At 40.4% G+C, this 8,710-nt stretch overlaps 1 long non-coding RNA gene across 2 annotated transcripts; it reads right to left on the bottom strand.

Moving 5' to 3' along the window:
* Window positions 1–270: 270 nt before the first annotated feature.
* Window positions 271–7,797, bottom strand: LOC132345951 (uncharacterized). Of its 2 annotated transcripts, XR_009495567.1 has the most exons (4): window positions 7,317–7,797; window positions 6,017–6,210; window positions 5,726–5,826; window positions 271–1,126 (listed from the first exon to the last, which is right to left on the bottom strand). It is a non-coding gene; the product is annotated as an uncharacterized lncRNA (long non-coding RNA). The 2 variants fall into 2 exon arrangements; XR_009495568.1 differs by having other exon boundaries at window positions 6,017–7,797.
* Window positions 7,798–8,710: the final 913 nt, after the last annotated feature.

Genomic DNA, 8,710 nt, shown 5'->3' with positions numbered 1-8,710 from the left:
TGTCTATCGTCATCTGTAGAGATTTTTATCTTCAGATGGTAAACTTTGCCTATAAAGCCCTGCATAGAAAACACCTACAAGAGCTCCCTAATGGAGCAGTTAAAAATGATTCAAAATCCACATGTATCATTTACATATAACTGCTGTTTGAAAAATGTTGAAGCTTACTACAGTAGAAGAATCTAAGGCATTTCCTGTCTCTCTATTATATAAATTGTTGGTATAATAATCTCTCTTCTTAGAAAAACTTGAAATTAATAGGACTGGAATTACTAATATTTTATTTCCCTGCTCTAAAGGACTGGGTTACTTTGTTCAACTTTTAGAGCATAATAATCTCTTCTTGGAAAAACTTGACATTAATAGGGCCAGAATTACTGATATTTTATTTTCCTACTCTTAAAGGACCAGGTTACTTTGTTGTTCAACTTTTAGAGCAAAATCGTAACTTTTAATCATTTTCTTCAGACCACACACAGAGACCAGCATTATGCTTTGCACTTAGCAGGTACTTACTAAATATTGGTTAAAGTAATTAATGACCAGTATCTCTTGAGTTTTTGACTGCTTCCTATATCAAATTGAGAGAATTCATTCAACCCAAATAGTAACATCAAGAAGAAAACAGAAGAGGCTGAAAAGCACGGGTTTATTAATTCTCTGTACATTCTAAATTTCAGTCACTTGGAAATCAAAAATTCTCAGCATAATTACTTATTTGCATCCAGATTGAATCCCTGAGCTTCTTCAACTGTGTGTGTTGTCCCACTTCCAGCCAAGCAGTTTCACCAGGTCTGCAGTTTGCAATTATTATGGAAGTTCAGTGTAACACATTATTGACCAGGGGATTTTTGCAGAAACTGCCTGTGGCTGGCAATTTGTTATGTAAGTGAATATTGAAACATCTCTGGTCAGTGATGTTCAGGTAACAAAAGATGTATTAATATGTCTCTGGTCAATAAGTTGGTCTGAAGGGTAGAAAACCTCCAAAACAACAAGTAATTTATCACTATTTCCAGTCTTTAGCTTTTTTTCCTTCATGGCGACATTCTGTCAAGAAAGATGACTTGGGACATTTGAGTAGACAAGGAACATTGGTCGGCAATGAGGCCTGTCATGATGTGGGCTGCAGGGGGATTGGAGGAGAAAGGGAAGGAGGGTATGAATATTTCCTGAGTGCCTGCACCAGCAGCTTTAGGTAATTTATCTCATGGCCTTCTCTCCAACAACCTGTGAGGGAATAATAAGCGGTCTTTCTCAAGGGCTTACTCTGGGCCTAGACTTCTACAGTCATTACCGCAGTGAAACCTCAGAACAGCCCATGCTGAGCTGTAAGATGCGTGTCAGAAGTAAAGCTTCGAGGGTTGAATATCACACAGCTGCTCAGAAGTGGAACCAGAATTTAGAGGCACTTAATCTAACTTCCAAATTTGAACTTTGAAGTTCCCTTCTTCTCAAAATAAAATTACCCTTTTCGTGTTTAAATAATGTATGCCTATGGCAAAAAAAATCAATGCAGAAATACTCTCAAATATTTAATTTTTGAATATGCAATGCCTTTACATACTTAGAAAACAAAAACTCTTTCAAAAGAGAAGCGCTGTTGTTGATCTGTCGATTCTTTCTGGAGGCTTTTCATGCATATATGGATGGCTTTCTGCCTTTGTACAGTCATGATACTGGACATACTACACCATAAGTTGCTTTTATTTTTTTAACTTAACAATGTCATAGAGTTCTTTACAAATCTGAGCATGAAGAGTTTTCTTTTTAAATAGTTGCATTATGTCCTACTTCATTAATTTATAAAAGCTAATTTCAGAATTTTAACTTTTAAAGAATTTTTATTTTGTATTGAGGTGTAGCTAATTAACAGTGCTGTGATAGTTTCAGGTTAACAGTAAAGGGTCTCAGCCATGCATACACATGTATCCGTTCTCCCCCAAACTCCCCTCCCATCCAGGCTGCCACATAACAGTGAACAGAGTTCCCTGTGCTAGACAATAGGTCTTTGGTGATATCCATTTTAAATATGGATACATGTGTACATGTCCATCCCAAATTCCCCAACTATCCCTTCCCCATCCCCCATCCTTACCCCCTGGCTACTATAAATTTGATCTCTAAGTCTGTAAGTCTCTTTCTGTAAATGAGCTCATTTGTTATCATTTCTTCTTAGATTCTACATACAAGGGATATCAAATGATCTCTTTCCTTCTCTGTCTGAATTACTTCACTCCATAACTCGATTAAAGTTCTGAGATGATTTTCAATTTTGTGTGCAGACAATGGTGAAATCAACTACCCTCTCCTGAGCCACGTGTCTTTCCCAGTGAGTGCTAGTGTGTCTGTAGGATGTATTACTGCATCAGAGGTAAAGGGGAGCATTTGTAATTCTGACAGGTACTGACCTCTCAGAGGTCCTCTCACCCGTAGAGTTTAACATGCCTCTTTCCCCATTGCTTTGGTAATAGTTTTCATCACTCTTGGGATTCTGTCAGTCTCATAGGTGGAAACTAAGTCAGGGTAGTTTGAATTATTTCTTGTTTGTATAAATAAAGTTGACCGTCTCTTCATGTTTGAGATGAGAGACGCGTATTTCCGTTTCCATGTATCACTTTTTCATATTCTCTATCCATTTTTCTATTGGGCATTTTTTATATGTTAGGGAGTTAGCACTCTCTGATATGAACTGCAAATAGCTTTTCTTAGTTTCTCTCTTGTTTTGGTCTTTTATAGTGTTTCTCCCCATAGAAAACTTTCTATTTTAGGTCAAGTTTATCAGTCTTTTCTTTTATCACTTCTAAATTTGAATCTTAATTAGAGCATCATCACCCCAAGGTTATAACTCCCCCATGTTTTTGTTTAGAACTTTGATGGTTTCAATGCATTTAAGTCTTTAATCCATTTGGCAGCAATCCCACTATGTCTGTTGAAACCTGCATCCAACTTTATATATTTCTAGGTAGTTTTCCAATTATCCCAATATCATTTATTGAACCAGTTTGTGACTGATTTGAGATGTCTTTATCATATGATTTCAAGTCTCTCTATAGATAGGGGTGTGTGTATGTGTGTATACTTTGAACTTCCTATTTTCTTCCATCAATCTATTAACATATTACCACACTGTTCTAATAAGAGAAGTTTTTTTTTTTTTTTAAAGAGAAGGTTTTAAAACATGTTTTAATATCTCATGACTATTTCAACCTCCCTTGCTCTACCCCATTGTTCTTTTTCAGAGTTTTCCTGGTTATTGCAATTTATGTTTTCATGTGAGCTTTAGAATCTTCTCCCCTACCCATTTGGGGTGTTTTAATTGGGATGTATTAAACTTATAAATTAGGTTATAGAAATTTCACACCTGTGTCATGGTGTGTGTTTCCATTAAAAAAAAATCTTAGTTCTTCAGGAGTATTGTAAATGTTATCTGTAATGTTATATGTAAATGTTACATATTCTCATTAATTCCTATTTTGGTTGCCATATTCATGTAGTCTTCTCTTAGATTATATTATCCACGTGGTTGTGTATGTGAAAGCTGACATTTCTATTTTTATATCCCTAATATCTTTTTGAATTCTCTTATTGGTTATGGTAACTTTTCAGTTGGTTTCATATGGTCGTAGCACCTGCAAATAATTTTTCATGTTCCTTTTCAACTTTTAGAATTATTTCTTTTTCTTACCCAGTTGTATTTCTTATACTTGTAGCACAACATCAAGTTCTATTTTTGACTTTAATGGGAATATTTCTAGTGCTTCCCATTAGGCATAACACTTCCTTTGGGGTTACAACAGAGCTATTTTATCTTGTAACAGTCTAATTTATCTAACACTATTTCCTTGCCATTTCTAAAAATTAAGAATGGATATTTAATTTTGTTTGTAATATATTATATACCTTTTTCCCTTGCTTATATAATCTGAAGGAGTTTTGTCATTGACTTATAAAACTGGGATTGTTGTATATCTGTATATATATTATATGTACACACTTACCTGTATCTTGTATTTTCAGTGTATAGCATTTTGTAGAATTCACCAGTTACCTCACAGAGATCCAGCTCAGGGTTCCAATGGCTGCATAATCCATTGTTTGGATTTAGCCCATTAATTCAGCCATTTCTGTACAGTAGGCTTTCATCTTTCCTTTTGTCCCCCTACTATAAACGAATCATCCTTATATGTATAGTCTTAAGTGACTGGTTCTTTTATGTCTAAGGACAATATCCTCAGGGTTGATAGTGCGGAGTCAAAGGTTGTATATAATTTCAATAGCCACTTTGCTATACTATTCAAGATCTTAAACCAGAGCTGGGATTCAGTGAGAGCTCTGACTCCAAAGCTCACTAAACCAAACTACTGCCCAGATGAGAGCCATAAAAAAAAAGGCAAGTCATAAGAATTGACCGTGCTCATAGTCACTAGTGAATGCTGTGCTTCATCTAGTGGACAGAATGTAAACATCAGGATAGTCACTCAAGGGAATCTTTATCCTGCAAGCATGAGCTTTGTAATTAGGCCGGCTTTGGTTTCTGTGAACTTGGATGAGTAGTTTTGTCTCCTTTTTCTCTTCAGGTATATGGGAGTAATAGTACCTACCTTACACATTGGGTGATGCCGGGCCCGCGGAGGGGTGGGGGCAGGGAGGAAACGGGAAGTTAGTGTTTAATGGGGACAGAGGTTCAGTTTAGGAAAGTGAAAAACTCCGGAGATGGATGATGGTGAAAGTTGCATAACAATGTGAACGTACTTAGTGCCACTGCACTGTACAGTTAAACATGGTTAACATAGCATGTTTTATATTATGTGACTTTTACCCCAATAAAAATTGAAAAAGACATTGTATTGATTTCCTGGTTACAACAGATTGCCATAAACTGAGTGACTAAAAGCAACACAAATGTACTCTTGTACGGTTTTAGAGGTCAGAAGCCCAAGATCAGTCTTACTGGGGGAAAGTGGGGTAGCAGGGCTCGTTGTTTGCGGAGGCTCTAACGGAGAGGGTTTCCTGGTTTTTTCCACCTTCTGGAAGCTGCCTGCCTTCCTTGGCTCACGACCCTGCCTCCACAGTGCATCTCTGCAGTCTTTGGTTCCATTGTCACCTCAGCTTTCCTTTCCTTGATCCCACCTCCTCCCTCTTCTAAGGACCCTTATTCCGTTCGGTCTACCTGGATAACCCAGGACAACCTCCCCCTCTCAAGGCTCATCCTCTTAATCCCATCTGTAGAGTCCGCTTCTCCGGGGAAGGTGACTTGGGTCACAGGTTCTGGGGTTGTGATGTGGGCATCTTTGGAGGGATGTGTTGCTCTACCTGCCACAGACATATACGTAACCCATGGCAACAACACCTGCCATCTGCTCTTTGGAGGCTTGTCCTAACACTAAACACCAGGTTTTTCATTTGCCTTCTCTCTTTGTCCCTAAAGAAATTCATGTTTTCTTGGCTAACTCCTTCTCTCTTGCCCAAAGAGAAAAGATACGATCCCTTTTGTTGCCTTCTTCTATAAGAGGGGCTTCACTGGCGGCTCAGATGGTAAAGAATCTGCCTGCAATGCAGGAGACCCAGGTTCAATCCCTGGGTTGGGAAGATTCCCTGGAGGAGGGCGTGGCAACTCACTCCAGTATTCTTGCCTGGAGAATCCCCATGGACAGAGGAGCCTGGCGGGCTATAGTCCATGGGTTCACAAAGAGTTAGACACGACAGGGTGACTTTAACTTACCGTAAGAGAAAGAGTCTGGGGAGAACATGGTCATTATCCTTAGCCCCTAATGCCAGAAGGGCTGCATTTAAGTCTTGAGTAGCAGAAATATTTTCAACTCCCTAAAATAGAAAGATTAAGGAGAAAGGGGAAAGGGAGAAAAAAAATAAAGCTTTTAAAATCATAAATTAAAAAGAACTTGGGTTTCCATAGGGTTTCTAGGAAAACATAAACAAGGCATAAATTCATTGATTCTCAGGTATTTTCTGTAATGCAATAAAATAACCATAGGTGTCTCCTAAATGCACTTACCTGTGGGTTAGAAACTTGCAGTCAGGGCAGGGAGGGTTTGTGTACCCAGAGAAACTCTGCTGACTTTAAGGGTTACCCTGAGGCAGAGATTAGAGTTAGCACTCCTGTTCTTGCCTTCATCCCGGGAAAGGTTGGCTTCTCTGTTTTTCTCCATGCCTTGGAGTGTGTTTGAGTAGGTTGAGATCAGTCAGAGGCTCAGTGAGATTTTGGGGGAGAGATGAGAGAGTGGAGAAGGAAAAGAAATGTAAGAGAAAATAAATCTCTTAGCCCTTGCCCTCCCTCATGTGTTGAAAACATCTTACTTAGAACTCTTTATCTTGAGGAAGAAACTATAGTTTCCAAAAATCACAATCTTTTCCAAATGATGTTCATTCTGTCATCTCCCCCAAATGAGTTTCCATGCATTTACTATCAGAATAAAGAAACTTCCTTTCTTTCCTCCCTTCTTAGTGTGAATTTTCCACATTTTTCTTGGTCCTGTTTCCCATGGCCCTTTTACCCTGCAAAAGGGTGTGTACCCGTGCATATGTGTAAGAAATGAAGAAAAATTAATAAACTAGCAAGAGGATTAGAGGGCAAGTTGTGAAAGGAGGGTGAAGAGCTAAATTTATATAACCTAGAAAAAGAAGGCTCTGGAGGAACATGATAAAGTTACACTTCACAGAAGCAATATAAATGAAGGGAGGGAATTATTCAGAGTCTCTGAAGATGACAGGACAGAAGCGCTGGGCCCAAACCAAGGCTGGAAAGCTGGAAAGGGAGTCATGATGGATGATCAAGACAGGAGACCTGAGGGAGCTTGTGATGTAGGGACCACTGCTCGATGCCCACCTCCCTTCCCCCACCCTGCTTGCAGCTCACATCTGATGGACATGAGGATCCAGCAATTTCACGTGCTCAGTTGAGAGGGGCTACATATGGGGCTTTCCCACCCACAACTCCCTGCTTTCCCACCTGCTTTCCCACCCACAGCTCCCTCCTGGCCTGGGAAGGAGTCTGGCCCTGATAGGGATGGTGGGGTCAGAGAGAGGGATTTTGTCTTCAGTGTGGATCTCTGAAAGTAACTTTTAAGAGCCAGACTCCCTTCCCTGAACACAGAAATAATTGCCAGCGTAACACTCCAGTGACTTGGGTTCATTTTTATATTCTATCTTGCTGCGTTTAATTTTTGATCAACTGCAGCTATTTTAATGCTTGTGAAGCTGTCTGTCTAGCCAAGAAAGGAGGACAACTCTTTTTACTCTGAGCTTGATAGGATAGATGTCTGCTGGCGATTAAAGAGACCCCGTGCTGCCAATACCTGTGGAGCACAGAGTGGTGAATGGAAGGTAGGGGTCGAGGCTCCATGTCTTACTCGGCCACTGTGTTAGTTCTTTGGAGCTGCTTTGATATCGTGGTTTGTATCAAGATGAATATTGATCTTTAACTCCATTTCTGGCATGGAACTCCTGAAACATTTGCAATTTCCTAAAGGAAGAAAGCCATAAAAGTGTTTTTCTTATGTTACTGAGGTGACTTTTGGACCCCACTTTAGGATGGCAGCTGGTTGCCAGGAGACCCAGTATTGTAATAAGAGGGTTAGAACTTTCAGTTCCACCCCTGACTTCCAGAGAAGGACTCGAGGTTGAATCAATTGCTAATGGCCAATGATTTAATCAGTTATGACTGTGTAATGATGCCCTGCAAAACCCCCAAAAGGACAGGGTTCAGAAGCTTCCCGTTTGGTGAACACAGGTAGTACTGGCAGAGCAGTGAGCTTGGAGACAGCATGGACACTAAGCTCTTTCTTCATACCTTGCCCTCTGTATGTCTTCCGTCTGTTCCTGAGTTACATCATTTTATTGTAAACAAGTGGTCTAGTAAGTAAATGTGTTCGTCTGAGCTCTGTGAGCTTCTCTAGCAAGCTAATCAGATACAAGGAGAAAGTTGTGGGAACCTCTGATTTATAGCCAGTCATTCAGAAGCACAGGTGATTGGGATTGGCATCGAAGTGGTGGGGGGAAGGGCGTCTTACAAGACTGAGCCTGCATCTGTGGAATTTGATGCTGTCTATGGATAACAGTGTCAGAATGGAGTTGAATTGCAGGACACCCAGTTGTTGTCCCGGAGAATTACTTGCTCGGTGAGGGAAAAACCCTCCTCAGAGATTTGCTTGTTAACATGGAGAACCCGACCCCTACTCCTCCATTGAAATTGGTGCCAAAACACTTTTGGCTGTGTAACAAATAGCTTAATGGCTTAAAGCAACAACTTGAATCTGGGTATGACTTGGCTGGGTCTTCTGCTTTGGGCTTTCTCCACAGCTGCAATCCTGGGTTAGCCCAGGATCTCTAGAAGACACTCATGAGGTTGGGTCTGGCCACATCCTCTCAAGACTTGAGTGAGGTTGGGATCCGCTTCCAAGCTCATTGAGTAGTTGTGGGCTGGATCCAATTCCTCACCAGCTGTTGGCTTGAGGACTACAGTTCCTTGCTCAGTATTGGCCGGACACCACCCTCAGTCCCTTGTTATGTAGGCCTCTCCAACATGGGAACTTGGTTCACTACAGTGAACAAGCCAAGAGAGCCAGAAAATGAGCGAGAGTCCTAGCAAGGCAGAATGCGAGCGAGACACAGTCAGTCTCATATAACCTATCCTGGGAGGTGACTCCTTCCATTTTCCCTGTATTGTGTTTGTTAGAAGCAAACCACTAGA

This window comes from Bos taurus, chromosome 8 (genome assembly GCF_002263795.3).
Source record: "Bos taurus isolate L1 Dominette 01449 registration number 42190680 breed Hereford chromosome 8, ARS-UCD2.0, whole genome shotgun sequence".
Classification (NCBI taxonomy): Eukaryota; Metazoa; Chordata; class Mammalia; order Artiodactyla; family Bovidae; genus Bos; species Bos taurus.
The sequence above is the reverse complement of the archived record's forward strand: the minus strand, read 5'-3'. Positions and strand labels throughout refer to the sequence as shown.